The sequence below is a fragment of the Camelus ferus genome, chromosome 26, assembly GCF_009834535.1.
Source record: "Camelus ferus isolate YT-003-E chromosome 26, BCGSAC_Cfer_1.0, whole genome shotgun sequence".
Taxonomy (NCBI): domain Eukaryota; kingdom Metazoa; phylum Chordata; class Mammalia; order Artiodactyla; family Camelidae; genus Camelus; species Camelus ferus.
Genome location: NC_045721.1, coordinates 873,826 through 901,318, shown reverse-complemented (window position 1 = coordinate 901,318; position 27,493 = coordinate 873,826). Strand labels below are relative to the sequence as shown.

At 46.6% G+C, this 27,493-nt stretch overlaps 1 protein-coding gene across 5 annotated transcripts in view; it reads right to left on the bottom strand.

The window, feature by feature from the left end:
• The window catches only part of CSGALNACT1 (chondroitin sulfate N-acetylgalactosaminyltransferase 1), a 257,088-nt gene that overhangs the window by 74,314 nt on the left and 155,281 nt on the right, over positions 1-27,493 (bottom strand). The window contains exon 1 of one of the 5 annotated variants that reach the window (XM_032468713.1): positions 25,064-25,085. The exons of the other annotated variants lie outside the window; for them this stretch is intronic. The gene's annotated coding sequence lies outside the window, so the exon portion shown is untranslated. Of the gene's footprint in view, positions 1-25,063; positions 25,086-27,493 lie in introns of those variants that run through there. 5 annotated transcript variants of the gene reach the window in all.

Genomic DNA, 27,493 nt, shown 5'->3' with positions numbered 1-27,493 from the left:
ATCGGCCCAGGTGGCAGCCGTGAGCCTGGGGAGTGAAAGAGAGAAGGCATTGCCCATGTGACTTAGAATAAAGAACCTCTTCCCGGTGGGAAGATGCCCCAGGCATACGTGCAGTGCTGAGTCGGCTGCCACAACCCTGCAGAGACCTGTCTCCTCTCCGTCTGCCCCTCGGTCCCACGGGCTCTCTGAGGCTGGGGGGCCGCCCTGGCCGCAAAATGAGAACCCGAGAAGCTAGGCTTCACCTAATGCTCACAATTACATCCACTTAGAGAGCATTTGCTTTGGGCAGACCTCATACTAAGCACTTTAAAAACATTATCTCATTTAATCCTCAAAACAATCCTATGAGCTATGCCTTATTATCCCATTAAAGATAAGGAAAACGAGGCTTAAAGCAGTGAGGTAGCTCTCGCCCAAGGTGCACCGCTGGCAAGAGGCCAAGCCCAGTTTCAAACCCAGCTCAGTCTGATGCTAAACCCTGCTCTTACCCACTAGGCCCAAACTGCCTGCTGCGACCTGTTCCTCGCTCTCCACCCAACGTGTCCAGTGTTTCCTGCTTCTGAACTCACAGTGGATCTTGCCTGGCCCTTCAGATACGGCAGGAAGCACCACTTCCCTGTCCAGAGTTCTTTCCCTCCCCATTTAGCTGTGGTTTGCACGTCCACGTCCCTTACCAGCACCACAAACTCACACTATCCCTGGAAAAAATGCCAACACCAGACGTGCCTGGCGTGAGCCTTGCTCTGGCCCCACAGTGAGGCCGGGACAGAACAGCTCTGCAACATCCGATGGCTTCTGAGCAGATGCCATGGGCTTATACCCACAGAGCAGGTTTAGCACGGCTCAGCTAAAAGCACCCTGGCAAGTGGAATTTCTCCTTTGCAAGGAGAAAAACAGAACATCTCTAGGCTGGTTAGGATGCTGGCTGACCTCACTACGAATTCTCTCCTGCCGAACCCTGAGCTCTCCCTTCCATCCTCCAGAGCCCAGCAACAGGAGCTGCCCGTGTGGTGGCCATGCACCGCGTAACCTCTACCTGGCCGTGCACCCTGGCGACACCAGGTCCGGGGGTCGCACAGCCCAGCTTCCAGTAAAGGCATGCTACTAATTCACAGGGAGGGGACTAATTAGAAGTGAGCGGTGCTCCGAGCCAAGCCCTTCCAGCTAAGAAGCAAGCACAGCGCCTGGTGAGGTGCACGGTGGAGTCGCTGAGTGGGAAACGTCAGCTCCAGGTGAGGTTGGAAGTGTGAGTCACCCACCCTGTGCCGCGAAGCCTGGGGTGGACGCCAGCTGCGATGATCAACTTTAGTTACCAGAGGACAGGACAGAGAGGGAGATCAGAGCTTCCTGATAAGATGAGAGACTCACAGACACAGAAAACAAACTACGGTTACCAAAGGGGAAGGGGGCGGGGGGGGCGGAGACTAGCAGATACACACCACTAGATATAAAATAGATAAACAGCAGGGACCTACTGTACAGCACAGGGAACTGCATTCAATTTCAATACCTACAATGGAAGAGGATCTGAAAAAGCATATACATGTATCACTGAACCACTTTGCTGTACGCCTGAAACTAACACAACACTGTACACTGACTACCCTTCAATTAAAATAAATAAATCATTTTTAAAAGAGATGATCCGTGCACCTTCTTAGCAGATGGGAGAAGGGAAGAGGAGGATGAGAAACAAGGTTCACCAAATGCCTCCACCACGTCCTGGCTGATGCCTCTAAACCAATTCTAGATGCAGGGCTCCCAGAGCGGCTCAAAGTCCAAGGCAGGGACCCGGTGGCCTCTCAGGAAGCCCCTGGGGGCTCCACCGAGGACCTTCCAAGAATCATTGGCCCCCTCGTGCATTACCTGCTGTCTCACCGGAACCTCAGGTGAGCTGTTGATCCTGGCCTGGAGACTAGGAAACTGGGATCTGGGGAGAACTGAGACTTACCCATGCAGCCAGTGGCCTCCACACCCCCAAACGCCCCCCACAGTCATCAGTCCCAATCAGCCTGACACCCTAGAGCGTGGACAGAGCTACAACTCGTGCAGAATTAAACCAAACCAGCAACCGGGAGGCAACGCCCACAAGCCGGGCCACGGAGGAAGGGCGGGAAAGGTGAGAGCACACGTATCGCGCACAGCCCCACAAAGAGGACACTGCAGGGCCTCTGGAGAGAAGCAGCGCCAGACGCCAGTCTCTAGACGTGCAGGACGGCGCTTGGAGCTGGAGCCGGGAGTCGGGGGTGGGGAAGAAGCCTGTTCTCCCCTTCCCCAGCCCGGGCTCCCCTGGGTGAGACTCCACTTCAATGCCAACAGTGACGACCCACTGCTCTCCTCCGCTCCCCCACCCCCGTCGCCCCGTGGCTGGCGTGTGCCACCCTCCCGGGGGTCTCACTCTGTCCTCTTCACCCCAACCCCAGAAATCAGCCAGCCTGGCGCGTGAATGTGGTCCCCCAGGTCTCATGAAACAAGGGGGTCATCACAGCAGGCCTCCCGCCACCAGCATGGCCCCGAAGGAACAGCCCCTGGAAGCATCCTGAGTTGAAGGTGCTGGTCCACTCTGGAGCCCGCCGACGTGTCCTGCTGGCGTGCTTGAAGTGAGAGGGTCAAGGAGGAGACTGCCACTTTGGGTCAAGATGAAATAAACAGCCTGACTGACCCCTCCTGGTTCTCCTCATCCCTCCCCACCAACAAGGAGACGGTCAGCGCACAAGCAAGGGGCTTGCTGCTGGAAAGTGCTTATCAGTCAACGGGCCTGGAGAAGGCGAGGGTTGTGCAGAATTATTTTAGAAACTCCCGGAGCTAGTCAGCAGAGCGTCTGCCTGGGTAGAGAGACAGGACCGATACTGCAGGAAAATTAACAGGGGCACGTCCAGTATCATGTAAGTTCTAGGTGTAGTGTTACTTCACAAAAACAGAACCTGGAGCTGACTGCAGACAGTGCTGTAAGGTCCGCCTGCAGCCCACCAGCCCCCCAGCACCTCCCCGGGAGGTCCCCAGCCTTCCTTGTGGCTGACTGTCCCTGCCCCGGGGTCAGCTGATTACTTAGGGACTAGCTAAAAACATTTCAAGAGATTACTCCTGTAGAGAAATCTACCTGCAATAGAAATGGTCCTATTCCGACACAAGACAGAGGGTACAGAGTGCTTATCTAATCCGAGTTTGTTTTTCAGTTTAATACAATTTAATACTCCTCTGCATCACTCAAAATACTCCTGAGTATTCCGCAGGTTCTTAGGGTCGGGTGTCTCAGTCCTGCTGTTACCTGGCTTCTCTCAGCCGCTGCTTCCCCGCAGAGAGGGGACAGACCGCATCGCGCCTGCACAGAGTCGGCAGTCAACATGCGAGAAAGCTGGTCAGAGCCGAGCCCGGCACTGACATCATTCCACTGACGAGAAAAGTCAGCCTCGGAGAAGAAATGTCCACTTATGCAAAGTGCCTGTGTTGATGCCAAGCGCAGCCGGAAGCAGAATCCACGACTCTGGACGCCAGGTCCCCTGGCCTCTAACCTGCACTCCCCTAATTTTAAATCAAAGGTACTCTGGCACATCTTTATCATCCCACAAGCCCCGTTTATTTTTCAAAAGAAAGAGAATAAAACTGTTGCGTACCCGGAAAGTTCTACCTGAACTTCACGTACACAAGCAAGCGTAGCAACCCCAGGCAGGCTCGGCTCCGAGCCCACGCCCCGGACGGGCACAGGGGTTGTCGTCATGTTTCCTGGACGTCACCTGGGTCTCAGGACAATTCATGTCATGACTTTCTGACCACGGACTGCCCACTCAGGACTACGGGCACAACTCAGCCAAGGTCGGGCCCAGCAGGTCCCTGGTGAAAGGCCAGAGGGACCTTTTGGGAGAAATCGCAGAATCTCCTAAAGTATTTCCAAAATGCAGGTTCCCAGTAGCTCAAAATAATACGATTCAATACGGCAGCATTCTAACTTCAGCTGCTGGTACTAGCAATATTCCTGGGGTTCAAAACTTTTTTTTCTAATACCAATAAAAGCTGCTTCCTCAAATGAGGCGTCAGGAGCCCGCTTCTGACTGCACGTCATTCTCTGATACACATCAGCTCTCAGTTCAACGCTGCCCTGGATGGGCATAAAATGCCTCCTGCTCAGATATGCACCGGAGTGTGACCCTTTGATGACGCACGTGAGTCTGCAACAGCTGCTGAAATGACTACGACTGCGCTGCCCAGGCTCAGAGGACGACAGACGCAGGGTCCACCCCGCGCTACAGCGACCCGGGGCAGCCCGGCCATGCGGGAGGTGAGCAGCGCTCTGCTCTGAGACCACCCACCGCTGCCCAATGGCCCACCTATCCCATCACGACAGGCATTTAGTCCATAGTAACAGGAACCAGGAACTAACTCCCGAAATGCAGCAGTGATGGGATAATTAATGTGAATTCCACCCACCCGGTCATCAAACACGTACTGAAAGCCAGCTGAGTGAGGGGGGCGTGCCGACCCTGATGGGGACAGAGGAGGGCGTTCCAGGTCCCTGTCCCCGCAGAGGTGCTGGGAGTGGGAGGGCCCGGGAAGGGATAACTGGCTGCAGGGGGTGATGTGCCGTCATTAACATGACCAGCATGTTCAGGCGGGGCTGCGCAGGCTGGAAGGGTCAGAGAGGCTTCAGGGGAACTGAGAACTGCTGTCGTATCAGAGAAGGATGGCTAAGACCCACCAGGTAGACCGGGGACGCCTGGGAGGATCTCTCAGTGACCATGGAGATAAACTATGCAGATCTAATTAAGGTTTTCCACCCACTCCAATTCCACCACTAAGGCTGCATGTTGTCTTAATTTAAAAAGGGGAAAAAGATAAAGAACTCTAAAAAGTCACCATTTTATTGACAGTGTCTAGTTTTTTTTTTTAAGATTTCTTTTTTTCTGGTCAAAGTGTGTCTTAGTGCTCAAAACTCTTTCACGTGCCCCGGGCGAAGTGAAAACACACTGGCCTTGTCACAGTCCTTATTTTTTTTTTTTTTAATACTAGCTCCTTCTACATAGAAAGAAGAGTTGGATTTTTTTCCTTCAAAGCCAAGCTAATGGGTCTCAAGATTGATACAAAGGCAATCACTGTGCAGAGAAGTGAGTCCGAGGAGGGCTCGGCTTTTCATGAGCGTTGCTTTATGTCTATTAAAAGCCTGTGATGAGATGAGGTCTGCAAGGCGCTTCCCTGGCTACACAGGCCAACTCTGCGTTTGGCAGATGTGTACTTGCAAGTTTCTGGCTCAGTGATGGGAATGACATAGCCAAAACTCCACAAAACGAAGGGACCTCTGCTTAACATTCCACCACCTCAGCCTCAGAATCAGATAAAAGACGCTGAGGACAAAAGGAGACCCCCCACCTCGCAGCACTTGTCACTGGCACGCGGGCTCTGAGAAGCCTCCAGGGAGCCCAGAAACAAGGCGACCCCAAGCGCACCCCTGTCGCATTTATGTGCCAGGGCGAGGTCTCCCTCCGGGGCACACAATCACAGGTACGAAGCTGATGAGAAAGTAATGGCAATTTTTTTAAACCAAGGTGCAAATGCTTTGCAGAGGACAAACTAAAACACTCCCAGTGGGCGGGATCTTGTATCTTCGTTATGATTGGCACTTAGAACCTACAGAAATTTCAAAGGAATAATGCTTGAGAAAACCAAATCAGGAGGTGATAACCAAGAAAAATTAAGTCTCAGGTACACAGGAAATTCAAGACCGTGTCTGTCCTCAGATCACGGGCACTCGCCTGTCCTCCCAGCCCCTCTCCCACACACACATGCACACACACTGCCCGCCTCTCACCTGGCACCAGGTGTGCTCTGGGAAGCCTTCCCCCACCTCACAGACAGACTGGCTGCTGGAGAGACTGCTCAGTGTGTGGTCTGGCTCAGAGATGAGCCGAGACTACGAGAAGCCTCACGCAGAAAGTCAGTGCCCCAGAGGGATGCTGCCAAATGTGGGAAGGGAGGCGGTGGCCGTGGCCATGGGCGGGGTGCTGAGTCACAGGCCACAACCGGCGCCCTCGTCAGCCCCAGCCCTGCCAGGCTCACGGAGGGTTTATGTTAGGGTCCCACAACACTGTTCCCTGTCAAGTGCCACCTCCCACCGCCTGCTCCTGAGTACAGGGCCTAGACAAAAGAACACAAGAGTTAGCGGCGGGAGCCAGGGTCCCACGCAGTGGCTGGCACGCCCTCAGCCAGGAGGGCAGGACAGCCATTATGAAGGACCCCTAACTTTGAAATTATAGGTAAATTTAAGATTTATAGATAAAAATTATAGGTAAGATGAAAAAAGCTTATTTGGCTAACAAAGATATTACTCAAACTAAGCAGTTATAACCCAACGGTAGTCAGTCAGCAATGAAAATAAAGCGTTCCCGAAAATCTCCTGGAATGTAACGGGGAAAACTGTGCACTTCACAAACTTCAATCTACATGCTACTTTCCTGAATTATATCTTGAGTAAAGTAAAATACATCCAAGTGAAAATTACCTGGCTTACTCTTTTTATTTTTTTACTTGAAGTATAGTCAGTGACAGTGTGCCAGTTTCTGGTGTACAGCACAATGTCCCAGTCATGCACACACAGATATATATTGGTCTTCATAAAAGGTTATTATAAGATACTGAATAGAGTTCCCTGTGCTAGACAGAAGAAATTTTTTTATCTATTTTTATATATAGTGGTTATCCTTTACAAATCTCGAACTCTCCAATTTACCCCTTCCCACCCTCTTTCCCCCAGTAACCATAAGATTGTTTACGGGGTCTGAGAGTCTGTACTCTTTTCAATACTAAAATCACCAAAGCTCTGGTCATTCCAGGACTGGGCAAAGTGCTAACAGTCTCTAGACCACAAGCAGTTCAGCAAGCATGTACTGAATATGATGAAATGAACTAAGTGCCAAGTCAAGTTCAAGGTACCAGCCGCCCGTGTCAGGGAGCTCGGTCTCCACGCGTCTGTACTTAGATGTAAGTGTACGTGCAGCTGTACGTACAGAGTGTGCACATAAAGATGAACAAGAGAGTCCTGCCCTCAGCGGGTTTAAGGTGCGGTAGAGGAGGCAGACCCACGAGCAGATACATCAGTGAGCTCCCCGCCACCTCGGAGGAGCAAAAGGTAAGAAGGGCTGGCACAGAGAGGGGCATTCAGTCCACCCAGAGGGTTCAGAAAAGGCCTTCTGCAGGAGGTGACATCTGAGCTAGGGCTTGAAGGAGCGGCTGAGCAAGGCAGCAAAAGGGTGAAAGGGCCTTCCTGGCAGAAATAACCAAAGGGCAGGGCCTGCACCCACGAAGCAACGTGGTGCCCGTGGAACGCGCGGGCCGTCAGGGTAGCTGAGCGGGGGTGCGGCTGTAGGATCAGCCTGTGCAGAACCTGGGACCCCGAATTTAGGGAGGACATTATGCATTTGGCCTTGGACGTGTCAGGCTGAAGTGCCTCTGAAACATCCAGGTGGAGGTGGTGAGTAAGAGGAAGTCTGGTGTGGAGACGGCGGAGCACGCAGGCCATCAGGGTGTACATGGTGATCAGACGGCCAGGTGAAGGAGATAACTGGGGAGAGCACAGAGCAGGAAGAACCCGGCACCCACAGCACACCAGTGCAGGACCCCAACACTGAACGGCCGGGAAAAGGAGGCAAGCCCACAGAGGAGCCCAGACGGGACCTCCAGAGAGCTCCAAGGTCATCACACTGATGCAAACTAGGGACAGAGACCCTGGGTGGCTGGGCCTAAGCATTTCCCGAGCCATCCATGGACGGCAGGGAAGTCAGCCGGTTCTAGGTTCAAGGTTATGTAACCCATTTTTTCCACAGACGCAAACCATGTCCTGCAAACTAACCTTGTAACAAAGCTGATACTATGGTCTCTGTCTGTCTACATACAGTTTCTCAACTTGTTCAGAACTGAGAAAAAGAGAAAAGAAAGTAGCTCCTGACATCCAGAAGCTGCCCGACCCTCCCAGCAAGGCCGTGTGTTAGACATAAACCATCCCAGAGACACCAGCCTCCCACAAGCTCACTCCGAGACCACGAGAAAAACAACAAAATAAGGCCACTTCACAATTCTGCCTAATCATAAACAAAAACAATGTCAAAGTGTCACCCACAATTGTACCAAACACCCCCTTTCTTGGCCAAAATGACAGCATTCAATCTGGAGCAAATCTCCCCTTCCTCAGACCCTCCTGCCGGTCATCAACTGAAACCCAAGTCCATATACTGGGTTCTCACACCTCTTACTGAGTAGTTACTGCAACGGGCGACAGACCCAGGATGACTGAGTACCACCCTCCCGACTGTCTGTTGCTGGAGACAACGGACAGAACTAAATCCATGAGCCCTGGGGACCCAGTCAGGACAGCAGTTACCTCGCAGGCGGGGAGAGGGTGAACGTAGGCGGGGAGGGGCAGCCTGGGAAGGAAACGAGTGTAAACGTCGGAGATTCTGCTTCTTATCCTGGGTGGTGGGCTGTCATATTCTCAGTAAAATGTTTCAGTCTGAAATTTTTAACAAAATACTTTTAAGAAGAAAGAAGGATGCAAGATAAACAAGGTCAGAGGCTACTGAGATGTCACGCTAAGAACTGAAAAAAGGAGATGAGGGTAACTCAGCGAAAGCTCTAATTTTAGTGGCTTGATGGGTGGGAAGGCAGGTCGGAGGGGATTACAGAGGGGGGAGGAGACAGAGAGCGAGTACAGGAGCGTTCTCAAGTGCGGGGGTGGGGGGGCAGGAAGCTGCGTGATGGGGGAAGGCCCTGGGACGTCGCCTGACAATGAGACCTGTGGACCTCCACTGGAAGACCCTGTCTCCTGCTGTCCCTCTGACCTTAGGGTTTGGCCTCTGAATAACAGTTAATTGATCATCACAACACCCCACTTCCCCATTGCTGACTACTCAGTATCACAAGTAAGAGTGAAATTAAAAGATTGTATCTATAAAATGTCGTAATATCTGCAATTCTTTCCTTCACAAACATAAGTAACAGACTTTGTATTTATAGCTTAGTCTCTCATCTGTAAGTTATAATCGTGATATAGAAAGTTAACTATAATTCGGACACTAAATCTTGAAAAATTGTGGAACCAAGAGCAAAAGCGGGAAAAAGGCAATGGTCCACAGAGTTTTGCAAAACTGTACATCTCACCGCACGGAGACTCTAAGAGAAAGGCGCTGGTGATGAGAGCCGCACAGGACAAGGGCCAGGAGCTCTGTCCAGTACAGCATCGCACTGCGCCTGGGCCTCTGTGATGCTGCCTCCCCGGAGCTGGGCTGGGGCTGCAGCCGCCCAGCCTCCGTCCACAGCAGCTCGCTTCACGACTGAGGTTGGCTGGGCTCAGGTTCAAACCCAGAACTTGAGCTGCGCTCTGGGTTCTAAGAACCCCAGGTCGGTGATTACTTGGTAAAGCCGCCATTCCCATTAAATGAAAATTTGCTGATGACCAATTAAAACCCTTTGACTCCCAAATTTATCCCTTTCCACCCTCTTTCCCCCAGTAACCATAAAATTGTTTACTACGTCTGTGAGTCTGTTTTGTAGAGGAGTCCATTACTGTTCTTTTTTTTTTTAAGTTTCCACATATGAGTTATATCACACAGTATTTTTCTTTCTCTTTCTGGCTTGTTTCACTTAGAACGATGACCTCCAGGGCCATCCATGTTGCTGCAAATAGCATTCTTTTACTCTTTTTTATGGCCAAGTAGTATTCTGTTACATAAATATACCACAACTTCTTTATCCAGTCTTCTGTCAATGGACATTTAGTTTGCTTCCATGTATTGGCTAGTGCTGAGATTTGCAAAGGTTAACCACTACATATAAAAATAGATAAAAAACAAATGCCTTCTGTATAGCACAGGGAACTATATTCAGTATCTTGTAATAACCTTCAATAAAAAGGCTACGAAAACATCTGGGATATTATGCTGTACACCAGAAACTGACACATTGTAACTGACTATACTTCAATAAAAAAGAGAATTAAAAAATAAATAAAAAGCTTTGACTAATTTCAGGCAGGCTGGAGACTCGTCACAGACATTATCTTCCTGATCCTCATGACATGCTACCAAGCCATCAGATACCTATCATCCTTATTTGAGAGACAGAAGAAAACCTAAATCCCCAAAGCGCAAGCTTTCCAGAAGAATGTAAAATAATTAATCAGCCTGCCAGGAATGTTCGCTCACATCTACACATAATGAAGAAAAAATGCATTTGGAATGCTCCTGGCTATGGGAGGATAGAAGAAATTTGTAAAGATCCTTTTCTTCAAGGAATATGCAATCTAACTGCAGGGGGAAATTAGATACATAGAAAACAAAGCTTAAATAGAACTTTAAAATGCCAAAATCAGAAGATGTTTAAAACCATGAGGGGAGGAAATTAATCTTTAGGATTAACTGAAACACAGCCTCCCAAAATTTTCCCGCAGCAGGCCTGAATGTCTTACCTCTTCAGAGCACAGCCAAGGTGAAATTGTGTATCAGCTATGATTTCCCTAGAAGAAAAGAACTTTATCTTCTGCAACTATTCCATCTGCCTTTACGCCCCCAATCTGCAGGGAGCAGACCATGGATCCTACCCGTTCTGGTGCGCTCACTGCAGTCTGACCCAGCTGAAGTCCCCCCTGCACCCCTGAACACACTGTGTGCGCCATGTCCGGTCCAGAGCCGCACCCCCGCCTGCCCCCACCCTTTTCCCGGAGGCAAGGCTCCTGGAAGACACTGGAAGGGACGGCCCCTAGGGAACTTCTCTACAACCTGTCCCTGCCTGAGCCTTCTTTTCCACTCTCAAGGGAACAGCGCTGCTGCCACCTCCCACATCAGTTCTCAAGTGGACTTTAAATTCTCTACTTGGGGGAAGCACAGATCCCTTTCTGCTGCTGCGTTGTTTTCCTCTCTCTCCCTCTCAACAAAGTCAAACTTTTGCAAATATAAAATGTGTGCTTTCAGATTACTGTCTTGCTGTAAACTTTAAAACAAACTCTGGTTTTGATCCCAGGCAGCACGCATCCTCCTCTAGAAACACTGAAGCCCCAGGTTTGGTGGACGGGGCCGCAGGGCAGCAGGGATAATCAGGGGTGACTGGGAACAAGAACATGGTAGTTCGGTATTTTCACGAAGTCGTGCAGGTTACAGAAGCCTTCTGTTTATGTTCTCTCCTTTCTCATCCCCTTAAACGTCTACTTTAGGTTCTGATCAACCAAAGAGCTTCCTAACTGGTCTTCCCACTCCACGACCTCCTCCACAGCTGCCATTGGAGTTTTACTAAACTCGCAGCTTCAATTATGATTTAAAAAATAAGTAACTGGGGACACCCCTCACTGCTGACCTTCAAAGCTCCTCTAATCCGGACCTCTCCGCACCTTCCAGCCTCGCCTCCCACCACATCTGACGACAGGCGAGCTCGGGTGACAGGTGGTGGGTTCTCCAGCCCCTCAGCGGCGGGAGTTCAGGCTGGTGGAGCCCGGGGCAGAGATGGTGTAGACAGCTAGGGGTGGGCTACTGCAACCCGATTCGGAGCCCCTTGAGGGCAGGGGCCGGACCAGCCCCCCCAGACGCGGACAGCGTCAAGGGCACGGGGTAACACTCAGTTTCTGTCTGTTGAGCATCTACAACACGTTTAGACTGCCCCGGGCTGCAGGAGGACAGAAGAGAAGTTTAGAGCCCTTACTTCAAGGAATTTGCAATCTAACTGCGGAGAGAACAATTAGGAGAGAACAATCTAAATGAGGAGAGAACAGGAAAAACAAAGCCTAAATAGAACGTCTTAAATGGCCAAAAAGAGGGGGAGGGTACAGCTCAAGTGGTAGACAGCATGCTTAGTGTGCATGAGGTCCTGGATTCAATCTCCAGTACCTCCTCTAAAAAGAAAGAAACAAACCTAATTATCCTAATTTGGAGGTGGGGACAAATAACCATTTTTTAAAAAATGGCCAAAATGATAAGATGTTCAAAACCATGAGGGAGGAGAAACATACTCTTCAGTATCAGATCAAAATACAGCCTCCCAAAATGTTCCGGCCAGTCTCCCCTCACCCTCTACCTCCCGGTCAACCGCTGTGAAGCCCCTGGATCCAGCATTTGGTCTTCTTTCCTAAAGGTCTAAATTAAAGTAAGTATAATAATGAAAAGATATCCCATTCAGTGATGTGTGAAAAACACAATAAAGTTTGGTAAAAACCCACACTTGACATTAGCGAGCTCATAGCTGGGTGTGATATTCAGCTGCACAAGAGGAGCTACATAACAAAGGCGCCGACTGCAGGGAAATCAAGCCCCGATCGCTGGCGTTGCTGTGGATGGTGGCGTGAGCAGGGAAACACACCGATCACAGCCCCACAGAGGCCACGAGGCCAGGGGCCGGGGAATATTAAATGAAATCCACCAAGAAATTATTTCTTGGCAGAACGAAAGGCAGTAGGAATAGAAAATTGAATCAGGAATGGAAAAGCCCCAAGTGACCTAAACTCTCTCACTCGTCCCTAAAAGACACAAGGAATGACAGTTTAAAGCAGCATTAAAAAAAAAAAAAATGCCTGGAAGGAATCAAACAGTCATAACAGGCAGTTAGCAGGACTAATTTTGCGTGTGGTAGTATTTCTTCCTCTTCCAGTCACGGGGGGAGTCTGCAGTCCCAACAGTGTTGGTAAGGATGACAATGTATTTTGTGTTTACCCATTGCACTTCAGTTTTTCCTTCCAGGAGCAACTTCAAATCAAAGGAAGCTGCCAAAATCCGCGTGGGGGCCGTCACGGCCTAAGGACACTGCCAGGTCGGAGCAGACGAGGGCGCAGAGTCAGCACCGGGGGCCGGAGGGCTGGCTGTTCAGGAAGGAGGAGAGCAAAGGCAAGGGGAAGAACGTGCAGGGAGACAGGTTTCTGACACATGAATTTAAACCTGTTTCCAGCCTATGAGCCCTGTGCCTACTGCCCGGGAGCAGACTAGATCGCACAGTAAGTAAGAAGCACTCTCGCCCATGTTTGGTTTTATGGGCTGGCTGGTGAAAAAGGCCTGCGGACAATTTTAAGGGTGTTTCTTCCTGCACCTCAAAGAAGGGGATTCGGCATCCAAGCTGCTCCTCGAACCACAAGGGCCCAACACAGCCATTCACAACTCCTGTTCCAATGACAGCAGAAAAAAAAAAAAAATTGGACAAAGGCTGACTATGGTTTAAAACAGACCTTCTTATAATGGATGGTTCATCAACTGAACTCTCCTGATTAGAAGGTTTAGAAAAAATACACAGTCTCAAAATCACTGGTCCAACTAAATGTTATGGATAATGAAAGCCACAGGTGGTTTAATTTCCTGAGTGATGGAGACGGGAGGAGATACAGGCTCGGAGGAGACAGAGGGCTGCACTCTGGGCAGGGCGAGTGGAGATGGCTGTGAGATGAATGCAGATGCTCTCCACTCACCTGGGATGGGCTATAAAGCAGGTGTCCCACCCTTGTCCCTGGGCGCCGGAGGCCCCCACTGCCTGGCTGTCCTTCTCTGAGCCCACCACTCACTCTCACGCCCCCAGGCTTGCACACATCTCTCTGCCTGAGACCCCAGCTCTCAGCCCTCACTTCCTGGCGTCTCGGCTCAGCCGCACCCATTCCATCGCAGATTTCTCCAACGTCACCCTCTCTCCTCACCTGGAGAGCCCTGTTCGTCTGTTCCCTTTGCCCAGGACGTCTTTCCTCTCCCTCCACCATCTTTGCCTGAATAACCCCCAAGCACCCTTCAGCACCGGCTGAGCTGCTGCTTTCAGGAAGCCTGTGTGACCCCAGGTGAAGCGCCCCCCACCACGGGATCAGTCCTCACACTGCACTGCAGCTGCCGGTTCCCTAGACCCGCCCGACGCCACCTCCCCGGCCCCAGACTGCAGGTCACTTCAAGAAAGGACTGTCTCACCACTGCCACCACCCCAAGTCAGGCCTCCATCAGCACAGATGGGACAAGCATCCGTATTCTCTCTGGGTAGCAGAGTGATAAAGAATTCTCACTGTTGTTAGTTTGGCTGTTACAGGTTTTCAACATTCATTTTCATAAAAACGTACTCTGTGATGGAAGATAAATATAATTCATGAACATTTCCACTTCCTCATTCTAGAGGAGAAGAATGGAGGCCACGTTTCAACTTTACGCTCACATTAAACACTGCTCTGGACAGGTCTCGGCTGAATCTCACCGCATCTGACAGAAGAGGTCCTCAGTCATCAACAGATGCTGGCAATGCGACGAGACACGGTTACACAAAGGAAGAGGGAACTTTGGCCTGGGCAGATTGATTATGGGAAATATCTCCCACCCAAGGACACTGTCCAGTTTGGGGTGTAAGGTAGGAAAACGAGCATTTAAGCGACAAGGAACCGTTATCTGAATGTTCTCCTCTGTGAGCCACTTGGTTTTGATGAGGAATTCATTGCAAGTATCCAAGAAAGAAGAGAAAAAGGAACAGGGCATGCACACACACACTCACAGTGTGAATGTTCCCTGAAGCCTATTCAGTAAACCCATTTTGATTCCGTATATGTATACAATGGAATACTACTCAGCCATAAAAAAAGAATAAAATAATGCCATTTGCAGCAACATGGATGGACCTGGGAAATCATCATTCTAAGTGAAGTAAACCAGAAACAGAAAGGAAAATATCATATGATATCACTCATCTGCAGAATCTAAAAAAAGAAAAAAGAGAACACTAATGAACTCTACAAAACAGAAACAGACTCCCAGACATAGTAAACAATCTTACTGTTACTGAGGGAAAGGGGGTGGGAAGGGATACATTTGGGAGTTTGAGATTTGCAAAGGTTAGCCACTATCTATAAAAATAGAAAGAAAACAAATTTCTTCTGTAGAGCACAGGGAACTCTATTCAATATCTTGTAATAACTTTTAATGAAAAAAATATGAAAACGAATGTATGTACATATATGCATGACTGGGACATGATGCTGTACACCAGAAACTGACACATTATAACTGACTCTACTTCAACTGGAAGGAAGGAAGGAAAGGAAGGAAGGAAGGAAGGAAGGAAGAAAGGAAGAAAGACAGACAGAAAGACAGACAGAAAGACAGGAAGATAGACTGTCAGTCAAACCAGAGCTGTGTCCCTTCGGCTGCGACAGGGACGGAAGGATGTTCACTTTGCGGCAGGTTGCTGCCAACACTCTCCCAGGTGCCCCCTCCCGCCTGGGTCGCCCTTCCATCCTCACAGGTGCTGGCCGCCTCCTTCTCTGCAAGCTCCTGAGGTCCTGAGTGACACGTCGTGAAACCACACTGACGCAGGTAGAGACGGGAGGTGAGGAGTCACCTGCGTGGTGAGTTTGAGGATCCGCACACACGTGTGTCTTTTCATGTGAAGGTAAGAAAGGCTGCCCCGTCCGCTCACCACTTCCTCCCCATTCCATCATTTGTTTTTACTTACCTCCCTGACCTCAGAATTCATTTCAGTTTTCGGAATAGTTGTTATTCAAAACAAAACCAAAAAGAAGAGGACCTAACTTCTACATTGTCTGAACTGCCCAAACAGCTCTAAAGCTACTGGGTTAATTTTAAAGAAGTCACACTGTAATCACTTTACGAACCCTTCCTTACATTCCAATCCTGTTTCCTGATAAATCCACTTTAGTTTTCATGCTTCAGTAATGAAGTATCAGAGAGGTAAGAGCTCTTCCTAGACTATTCAGCCCCAGGTGTAATCCTTCAGCAACAAGGAGACAGCACGGTCCAGTCTCAGCCACTGGCAATAAAACCAATTTCAATGTATGACGCCCAAGTCTGAGAAATTCGGAAGCAGCCACCTGCACCTGCAAAATGTAACCCTGATTATGACTGAACTATAATTTAAAAAATACTGGGTTCATAAGACTTCTAAAAATAGAGGATATTATACAGAAGATCCTCACGTCTTCTCATCTTTGGCACCTTTACAAAATGCAGAGTCTGATCCAGATGACAGTTCAGAGAAACGGTCACAGTGCCCTCCCCGACACTATCACTTAGAGTTCAGTGTATTGTTGCAAACTGTTCACAAAATAAAATGCCGGCCTGTGCGGGACAGTGTCACCCAGCAGGCCGGAGGCTGCTGGCCTTGGAAAGGCCGGTGCCTGGGAACTCGGCTTGCAGAAAGCTCCCTGGACCGATGAGAAGCGTCTCCTACGCGGCAAGGCTGCTTGGCTGTGCCCAGGCTGCGTGCGTAAACCTGAAGGATGTGATTCCTGGTGAACACCTGCTCTCCTCTGGGGAACCTGGGATTTTAGTGGGGGCTGCCAGGCAGACTGCCTACCTGACCACCCCCACAACAAAACCCTAAAGTCAGTGTCAAGTGGGCTGCTCTGGGCTGGAAGCTCTGCAGACAGACAGCGGCACTTTTTGCTGTGGGGAGGGTGTGGCTCTCACACGGACGGCACAGAAGACTGCGCATGCCTGGCTGTGTTGCTGTGTCCCCTTCAGCCACACGTGTGATTCGATGCTGGTCCCAAGAGTCCTTCTAGAAAATCACCATACATGTGGATGGTTTGGGGGACCCCCCAAAAAGGCTTAAAACGAAATATTAGCTCTCACTGGGTAAATATTTCATGCTTGTTAATTTTCCTAATGGAGGAAATAGGCTGCCACGATTAAGTCCTACCTTATAACCTGGTGCTGCAAACGCAATCATGATGGAGACACGACTGTAACTTTTTAACAGGCTCTTCGCTACTATTTAGTTGATGGGAAAGAACGGTTTGGTGACCACAAGGCCATGGCTGTCAAAGTATAGATTCAGACTGAGCCCAAGTAATAAATCTGCTCTTTGCCAGAGGCAACAACATAAAGCAGAGCAGACAGCTGGACTACGTGCCGCTTCCGAGAAGACCAAGTGCCTACTTCTCTAATTCAGTCATAAGAAAAACATAACTTAACAGGACTCAACTCCACTACTTTTTAAATGTACACTTTACAAGCTACTGGGAACAAATTATCACTAACTTTTCTTACTGAAATACTGAACATAATAAACATGAAAACTCCGATGTTTAAAACAAGAATATAAAATTTTAGCTTTTTTCTCCTATAGGGAAGAGAAAAAACTACCGGGTTGTATAAAACAGATGAGCAACAAGGATACACTGCACATCACAGGGAAATACAGTCATATTTTGTAATGACGTTAAATGGAGTATAACCTATAAAAATACTGGTAATCACTATGCTGTACATCTGAAATTAATGAAATACTGCATATCAACTATACTTCAATTTTAAAAACCAGAGCTCCTGATAACTCTGAAAGAAGAAAACCCTTATTTTTTTACTACGTTAGAAATACATAGAACTAAACCAAAACTGACCCCAAACAGACATGTGTCTGCTTGAATGACCTTCTTTTTTAACCACCATGATGTTACAAATTCTAGAGAGGAAGTGAAACAGGTATGTCATGGTATCTCTAGAGAAACGTGGATGGAACGTGGCCTCACAGCTGTGCTGGGAGATCACACAGAGTCTGGGCTGGAGCAGGTCTGCCCTTCAGCCATCACACTGGGTAACTATGGGCCCTGCCCCACCTTCCAAATGGAGGCTGTGTATCTCAGAAACAAGCAGACCCCCTGAGAAGACAGAGAAACAGACTGGAGTTGATAGGAGGGGCTTCAGGCCTCTTTTCTTTCAAAAAGAGAAGTTTCCAAAGACAAAGAGCGGGAACCACGGGAGAAAGCAGCCCAGTCCTCAGGCGCTTTCTACTTTCAACAGCTTGGCTCCGAGGGGCAGGGTGACTCCACGCCTGCCCTGGGATTCCTGGGGGTGGGACTGCAGCACAGCAAGGCCACTCCCTGATCACCCCTGGGGCAAGACATGCATTTTTCTCCGATGAAACTGTCAAGTCCTATTTCTGGACTTGACTGACCAAGGCCGAGTCAGCCTGTCAGGGAGGCCGGTTCCCAGCGGGTAGGTGGCTGCCGTGTTTGATATCTCCTCTGTGGGAGGAAGATGCAGGGCGTCGTCCTGGTTGAGCAGAGGAGGAACGAATGAAATCTCAGGAAAAGATTTTTCTGTGGAACAATTAACGTTAAACTGAAGACTGAAATTCACCGGTAACCTACCTCTCGTGGACAATGAGGTGTGAGAGCTTCCACACAGGCGGGGGCCCTGGAAAGGTGGCCCTCTGCCTGGAGCTCTTTGTCTCTGATAGTAGCTGATGCTGAGAAAGTATAAAACGCCGTGGGTGATTCTGCCAGGTGAACTATGGGATGGCAAGTTGCTGACAGCAAGGACTCTGCCCTGTGTCATTCCTTCCTTCCCAGTGCCTAGCAAGGCCTTCGAACATAACAGGCGCTCAACAGATGTTTCTTGGTGAAAGAAATGAGTATGTTAAAGAAATAAGGTCGCAAAACAACAGAGAAGGAAAAACTCGGAAAAGTAAATGAGTCAAGTATCAGATGAAACCACAAGACAGCTTTCCTCCCAAAGTCTGCAGACAGCCCAGGATGGAAGATTCTGGGAGGAGCTGGTGAGGAACCACCAATGACAGGCCTGTTTTTTAGAAACAACAAAAGGAAACACAAACAAGCAAACAAGCAAGGTATGTAAATTGAAAGTATAGATGTGGAGTGTGGTGGAGTTTGAAATTCAGGACATGCAGTTGCCGTACGACTGGATAACATCACTAGAGTCCTTTTCTGTTCATTTAACACAAGGAAAAAAAGTTTTACAAGGAAACAAGAAAAGGCTCAATACATTTTAAGTATTTAATTCAACTGTACAATGTATGTAGAATCGAATATTTACTTTTCAGTTTTTACCCAATTACTATATTCACTGCTATTCATATATCAATACATTAAAATATTTTAAGTATATTTTGATAAATGAGTTAAATACGGCTTTAACATATGCCTAAGGGGTTCTGTTTTAATGTTAAGAGTTTTCATTTTTCCCTTCCCCAAAAGGGCAGCAAAATGCCCACGTGTTCATCTAATCCCTGCTACAAGAATCAATCACAGTCCAAGTGACTGACCACACACTAATTAGCAGACACTATCCTTTCTAACAAGAGCGCTGCCTTTACCTCTGTTGACTGTTAAGAAATTTGTGGACCTGAACAGAATCGTCAGAACAACTCCGCCTCATCACTCTACCGAAACAGGAACGTGCTGCTAAGGATTAAGAGGAGGTCGTAAAGCCAAACAGACCTTTCTCAACCGGATGTGCCATCAAGTCATTTAGAAAATAAATACTTGGGATATCTTCTGACAACACACAGCAACATAAATTCTTCCAGGTCAGCCGTTTCATAAATGTCGCTCCTCCCCTTCCCAGCCATTCTGGGAGTATCTAGAATGTAGGCCAGGCACCCCTGTTGCAGAGTTACTGGAACAGCAATGTCGTGAACAAAGACTAGGCTACGGTAAACCCCTAGCCCCATCTTCCAAACCTAGCCTGCTCAAGTCCATGGCCCTAAGTCAGCTGGACTGGGGCCATCTTCACGGGGTACGGTAGTGGGCATTGATCATGGACCACCCAGAAACTAGGATCAGGGTGACCACTGTCTGAGCTTGGCTTTCTGCTCAAACTTCATCTTTTAACAAAGAGGAAAAAGAAGAAATAGTGGCTCCATTTCCCTATGTGATGATCCCTTTTCTCTGCCTCTGTCTTCTTCCTATTGCCTGAAACGACTTTGTCCTTCAAGACAGACACTCCCTCCCTCACGCTCTCTTCTAAGTTCTCTTACCATGGCGTCCTCACAACCCATGCACACACCTGGATAATCCCCCGACAGCGCACAGCAACGTAAATCCTTCCAGAATAGAAGTGAAATTCTTTTTAGTCTACTGAGGTGGAAGGCCCTACAGATCAGAAGTTGGCCCTTCAGCACACGAACAGATATTTGGACACCCATGTTAATAGCAAGATTATTCTCATTTGCCAAAACCGGGAACTCAAATGTCCTTGAGAGATGTATAGGTAAACAAAATGTGGTTTATGTATGCAATGGAATAATACTCAGCCTTATAAAGGCAGGAAATTCTGACACATGCTACTCTGTGGATGAACCTTGAGGATATGATGCCAAGTGAAGTAAGTCAAACACAAAAAGACAAGTACTGTGTGATTCCATTTGCACAAGATACTAAGAATATTCAAATGCAAGGAGACAGAAGGCAAAATGGTGGGTTTCAGGGATGGGGGGTAGGCAGGAATGGGAGTTACTGTTAAATGGGCAGAGGGTTTCAGTTCTGCAAGATGAAAAGAGGTCTGCAGATGGATGGTTCCACAGCAACGTGAATGTACTTAGTGACCCGGAACTTAAGTGAAAAACTGTACACTTAAAAATGGTTAAGATGGTAAATTTTTGTTACGCAGTTTAAAATTTTTAATTTTACTTTTTAAAAAACTTTAGTTTAAATGACACTGTGTTATATACAATTACCGTATATTTTCAAAAATTAATACTGTAATATTAATACCAAAGCTATTCAATTGTATATTTTAAATAGTTGCTTTGTATGGTATTAATTTATATCTCAAGAAAGCTGTTTTTAAAAAAGAAGAAATTGGCCTTTCCAATGTGACAAATTCCCAATTTAATTCAATCAGCCACGACTGAGGGTCCCCTACGGAGAGACAATGCTGTGCTTGGACTTGATCCCTGCTGGATGGTATAGATAATTACAGATGACCAGAATCAGGCTGGTGAAAAGGACGGGCCAAAGCTTCCATGTTTCTCTCTGCTTAATCTGCCATCTACTCCTTGGTCATCATGCAATTATTTATACAGTCCTGCTAAACTGCTAATAAAATAGTATCTTGAAAGCTGTCTTGATCTTCATCCAAACTCAGATGAAAACTAAAAACAAGCTCAACTGTTCTTTGCAAAGAACATTAAATCAACCAAGCTGAGGTCTTGCCACTATAAGTGAGGTCCCCGAGTCACTGGCACATTAAGGTCCAGGGTGCAGGGCCCTCCTGTGGCTGCACAAAGTCAATTAACTGCCAAGATGCTCTTCCCCGAGGGAGCTGACAGCAGCTGAATCATCAGAACCATCTTCCCTAGACACATCTGACAGTGATTTTCCAAAAACATCTTCTGAGGACCTCAAAGTATATTCTCCTGGTATTTTGATAGCCAAGAATATAACAGATACAGAAAGTCACCTGGAGTCTTACTGGTTAAAAAAATATGTATGTTAGCCAAGAAATGTAGGTTCCATGATGTAACCCTAAAAGCACTGTTTGCCTAAAGTCTGCCTGTCACTTGCTGGGTTTTTTGAGGCTTTATATAATGTGTACCCAAGTGAAGGAAAGAGGTAAAATCTTTTACTTACCATCCAGGCCTGGTCATTAGACACAGAAGACACTTAGGTATTTAGAAGAATAGAGTACAGTATATGCTAGGAACTTACAACTTACATCAAGAGTAGTAATTTAAAACTCCTTGGGAAAAGAGAGACAGCCCAGACTCTGTGAGGCCGGAAGTCTGGAAGTGTCCAAAGCCGGAAGTAGACCATTACAGGCTTGAGAATTAAATGTTTGAAATAAATAGTGCATTTGGGGTCTATTTCAGCCAAACCATAATCAACACTAATCATTAAAATCGGAAGAGGCAACTTTTCCATTTCGTTAAGACTGGAATTCTCCTCGAGGAAGGCAAACTTGAACTCCATGAGTCTGGCACCTTTTTCCAATGCTTAATAAACATTAAAGAATAAATTGGACACCCCATGTGTGAATCATACAGCTATATCCTCACAAATTCCAATGTCAAACATCAAACCAACCAAGACTCTGAACCCAGGATTCACATCAAACTAACAAATACTACCTTCTCAATATATTCCAAAAACTCATTGCTGTTAATTGTTCTGAACTATTAACTGATTCAGTACTTCGTGAAATACACTTAAAAATGCACACATGCCAATATACTTTTAGGTAAATGGTTTATTTGACTTTTATCAGAAAAAGGCATGCAGCGCTAAAGGCTAACAATTGAAGACAGCAGTCTTCTGCCCTCCCTGCACCCCACTTTTGAGTCCCACGGACCAAAGGCAATCAGTTTCAACCCTTTTAGCTGTTTTAATATTTACATTCATATTTCAACCAAGAGTCTTCAACTGCTGTTTCTGACCCATTTTGACTGTCTATGGGATTCCTCCCACAGAAAAGGAGGATTCAGCTCTCCCACCTTCTGCACGCACTTCCCCCACACTCCCACCAGCCTCTCAACTTAACTGCATCACCCTTTCAGTTACAATAATAGTCAGCATCCACATTACGCTATTATGTCTGTTTATATACAGTTCATAACTAAGCTCCACGATATACCACATTTCTTAACTGAACAACCTTTGTTTCTCCTGATGTTAATGACTAACTCAACCTTCCATCTGCCTGATTTCTCTTCATGTCTCTTACACGAATTTCCCCCATACTCTAGTACCAGCTAGAAAACTCATCTCATTCAGGGTGAACACCTGAGGTGAGTGCTCTGATTTGCTGCGGCTCCCTTTTCTCCTGGTCCCTCCATCCTCCTATCTGGTCTGGAAAGGCTATTCTCCAGGCCTGACACAAGAGACATCCAGGAGGCCAGGTGTCCCCTGGAACTTCTCTTTACCTCCCACCAAGGAAGTCCTTCACTTTCCTCTACTTCCTGCATCATTGTTGGCTCATTGCCCCATCCTGGTAGATAGAGAACTTCCACCGGGAGCTGCCCAAGAAAGGGTACCTGGGAGGCCAACTTTTGAGACTCTTTGCGTCTGTGGGAAAAAAGCCTCATTCCACTCTTGGCTTTGGCTGACGATATGGCCAGGTCCAGGATTCCAGACTGGAGGCTATTTTCCCTCGGATTTGGAGGGGAAAACTCTCTTCCAGGTTCCACTGCTGCAGTTGAAAATGATCCCAGCCTACTTCCTGAGCCTTTGTATGTGACCTACGTTTTCTCTGTTAAAACTTTTAGGAAAAATTTCTTTTATGATATGTTTTGGAATTGGTCCTTTTTTAAAAAATTCATTGTGCTAGGCACTTTTAATGTACACCTTCCATATGGAAATTTATGTCCTTTAATTTTGGAAGAGTATTCTATGTCGTTCTCCTTTAATCTTCTCTCCTACATTTTGTTTTCTTTCTAAAACTTTTTTTAAATCAGATTTTGGGCTTCTTCTTTGATTCTCTCATGTTTTCTGCCATCAACGTTCCAACTCTTCACCGAATTTTTAATTTCTGCTATCCTATTTTTAACTTCCAAACCCTCTTTCATGGATGCAATATCTTTTCCAATCTATCAGAGAATATCAGTTATAACTTGTTCACATTTTTTCCTCCCTGCATTTCCCGCTGTTGTCTCTGAGCCTCCTTCCCTGATTGTTTATTTGTTTTGGTCCCATCTATTCATGTTAGAGATGATCTTCAAACATGTGGTCCTTGGCTGTGCACTGTGGGGCCCAAAAAGGTGAACTTATGAGGTGTGGTTGGGTGGGGACCCAGCCACTCTGTGGGAGACCTCCAAATGTCAAAATGTCTCATCTCCTCAACAAGTCAGTTTCCCAGAGGAGAGCCTTCTAGACTGCTAATCCAGGGACAGAGGAATACAAGGAAGGTCAGAGCTCTGGGTGCCCAGAAAGAAGATGGTGCCCTTCCACGTGCAGACTTTCACACAACACTTCTACTTTCTCTAAGGTGTCCCATCTGTACACTCATCTGTATCTGCTGTTTCCAAGTCCAGTGCTTCCCTGGTCTAATTTCTCTAGAAAATACCCCTCCCAGAGGTATCCGCCCAGCCAGCGTGGGAGGGGTCTGACTACTCCTCATCTGGACTTCCCATCATCACCAGTGCTGACCTCTCCCTTCACACCCATCCTCTCATACAGCTTGGGGGTACCAAGTACAGAGCCTCTGGGTGCTGACCACAGTCACTCTTTTCAGGCCGCTTCCCCCTCTGTGGGCATCTGGCTCTCTGTCTCCTCTCTGCTAATTCAACTCTTATCCATCCACTCACTTTCCATCTTCCAAATATCTGCTGACATCCCTCATTCACCAAGCCTCATCTCCAACCTCCTTGTCTGTGTGGATTTATGCCTTTTTTATTTGTTGCCTACCACTGGGTAATCTTAGGAGGCAGAAATAAACAAGTGTATTCAAACTGCCTAAAGTCCAAAAACCTTTTTATCATGAAAAAAAAAAATTCAGGTTAGAAGTCTTGGTTAGAGAACTCTCTAGATAAAGTAACATCCCCACTGGTTAACTAGCATTTGGTCATACATTGGCAACAGTATTAGGTTCAATTTTTGAGTCTATAAATCATCATCTATAGACGATGTGGAGAGAATTTAGACGGGGGAAAAACAATGATGAGAAAATGTGGAAGCTGTGGCTTAAGAGAAACAGCTAAACCAAAGATGACACCATGAAGAGAAGGCTGGGGTGGGATTCAGAGTGGCCGTCGGGCAGATGAAGAATGATTACACAAGATGGTTGGCCCGATTTCTCTGTTTCCATTTTGTAACAGAATGAGAAAACATACTTCAGACATAGCATAAGGAAAATTCACTGACAGTGAAGCGTATTAACTATTACAGGAGAGGGTGTGGAATTTTCTTTTCTGGAATTTTATTAAAAGTGAGAACAGTCCATTCCTTAGAGGTGACATTCTGCGCAAGCTGACATCTTAAATTTCTTCCAGCTGCCTGTCTCTTTTCTTCCCAATAGATCTGTGTGTAGAAAATAATCACCACTATTCCACGCTTCTTTTTCTTCCTAATAGAAACAGTCTTCTGGGAATAAGAAAGATTATCGCTAAAGCCAGATCAGTTCAATTTCACGACTCACACTTGCAAATTAAATTGGCAAAATTAAAGACTGACTTTCTATGCATTCAAAGCATGACTGCATTCAACATGTGGGTAGCACTTCGACATTGAGACAAAAGTAAGCATAGCTAAAGTTTTAGATTTTGCTTTGCAATAAGATGCATGTTAAAAATGTATTTGTTTCCATATGTAAAAAGACTCACAAAAACAGAGTCAAACCACATCTAAACAGAATGCTCATAAGATCAAAGGGCAAGGCACTTTTCCTCTCCCACTCACCTTTGAGAACGCACTCACCAAGGGCAGGACGGTGGCTGAAAAGGGGCCACCAGGAGGAACAGAGGCCAGGGAGGATGTGTGTAGGATGGATGAAAACCACACTGTGAGGACAGGCGAAGGCTCAACCACACAGCCCTGCCTCTATCACGTGATTTATTTCCATGTTGTTAAAGAAACAGAGGTTTGTGTCTGTTTTTAGTACAAAAGTCTGAGCCTGAACTCATACCACACACAGAACCCATTCCAGGCAGAAGACCTCAATGTCAGAAACAAACTAAGGTTTTAGAAAAAAAAAAGTATAAGAGAATACCTTTTCAACCTCCAATTAGGAAAAGATAAGGCAGAAAAAGCACTAACAGCAAATACTGATTAGACCACAATAAAATACAAAATCTGTTTACTAAAAGATACCCCAAAGGAAGCAAAGACAAGTCACAGAGTGGCAAAAGATGTCTGAAACACATATAACTAACCGGTAGATAATCTGAATCAAAAACACACTTTTAAAAACTCCTACAAATCAAAAAAAAGAAAAAAAGACAATCCAACAGCGAGGAAGAAATCCAAATGGCCACATGACATGTAAAAATGAAAAATAATATATATACCTGTAACTGAATCACTATGCTGTACACTAGAAACTAACACAACCTTGTAAGTCAACTACACTTCAATAAAAAATTTTTTTTAATTAAAATGAGTGCAACTTCATCAGCCATCAGCAGAATATAAAGAAAAACCAGAGTAAGATGCCACTCTATCCCCACTAGAAAAACAATTTTTTTTAACCTGACAATATGCTGCATAAATTGGTGTAACCCCTTTAGAGGACTGTTGGCGGAATCTAGCAAGGCTGAAGGTACACGTGCTCTGTGACCAGCAATTCCGCTCCCCGATATATACTCGGCAGACCCCGAGTACATGTTTATCAGGACCCCTGTACGAGAATGCTCCTAGCAGCATTACTTATGATAGTGTGAAACTGGAAACAACTCAAACGTCCACAATTAAATAAATCACTGTACACTGAAGTAGTGGAATATTTTGCAGCAAAGAAAATGAATGAACTACAGCTGCACATACCCTGGGAATGGATCCCACAAAAATGAAGGTAAGCAAAGAAATGACTCACTGAAATGTGATTCTAAATCATGATTCGTCTCAAATTAATTTCCAAAAAGTCACTAGGAATCCATATTTAGGAGGTAAAACCATACAGAAATGCAAGGAAGTAAGAACCCCAGACAGTGGTTACTCTGGGGTGACAGCGGCACCGTGATCGGGGGGGGGGGGGGGACACGGCAGACCTTCTCCACGGCCCGTGGGGCCTGTTTCTTGATCTGGACGGTGGCTACACGGGTGCCCACTTTAACTCTTTCAGCTGTACATTTATGATTTTATGACCTTCTCTTTACTAATTTCTATTTAAAAATTTAAATAGATAAGGAAAACAAACACAGCATTACAAAAAGTAGACAATCTGGGTCCTTACTCCACACTGACAAAATAACTACTGTTGACAATTTGGTATGGATCCCTCCAGATGTGCCTGCATGTTTGTTTATAACTTAAAAAAAAAAAAACACTACTGAGAAGGGATCCAAAATGCAATCATGCAATTCCAAATGCTCCACAGAAGTGTTACTGTGAGATGTCAGGGTGCCTCCTTCTCATCTGAGCCATTTGAAATCCGAAGTCTCAGTGAGACTCTTGAGACTTGTAAGCAATTAAGAGGGAGGCCCCAGGGTACAAGGTTAACATACAAAAGTCGTCATTTTTCTACATGCAAGCAATGCACAAATGGCAATTGAAAACACAGTAGCATTCACATTGGTTCCCTTAAAAGTGAAATACTTGGGTACAAATGCAACTAAACTGTAAAAGACCTATGTGAGGTAACTTACAAAACTCTGATGAAGGAACTCAAAGAAGAACTGAATAGATGGAGAGATTTTCCATGTTCAAGGACAGGAAGATTCAATATCGTCAAGATGTCAGTTCTTCCCACCTTGATCTATAGACTCAGTGCAGCACCAGTCAGAATCCCGGCAAGTTATTTTATGGATATTGACAAACTGAGTCCAGGGTTTATGTGGAGAGGGAAAGGGCCTGGAATAGGCAATGCAGCATTGAGGGAGAGAAACAGGGCAGAACAACTGACACAACCCACCTTCAAGGCTTACTAGAAAGCTGCAGTGATCGAGACAGTGTGGCATTGGTGAAAAAACAGACAAATAAATCAATGAAACAGAAGAGAGAGCCCAGAATGACCTCACATAAATATAGTCAACTGATCTCTGACAAGAGAGCGAAGTCAAACAATGAAGCAAAGATACTCTTTCTGATAAATGATGCTGGGACAACTGGATGTCCATACGCCAAAAAATAAATCTCGACACACCTTTCACAAAAATTAAATCAAAATGGACA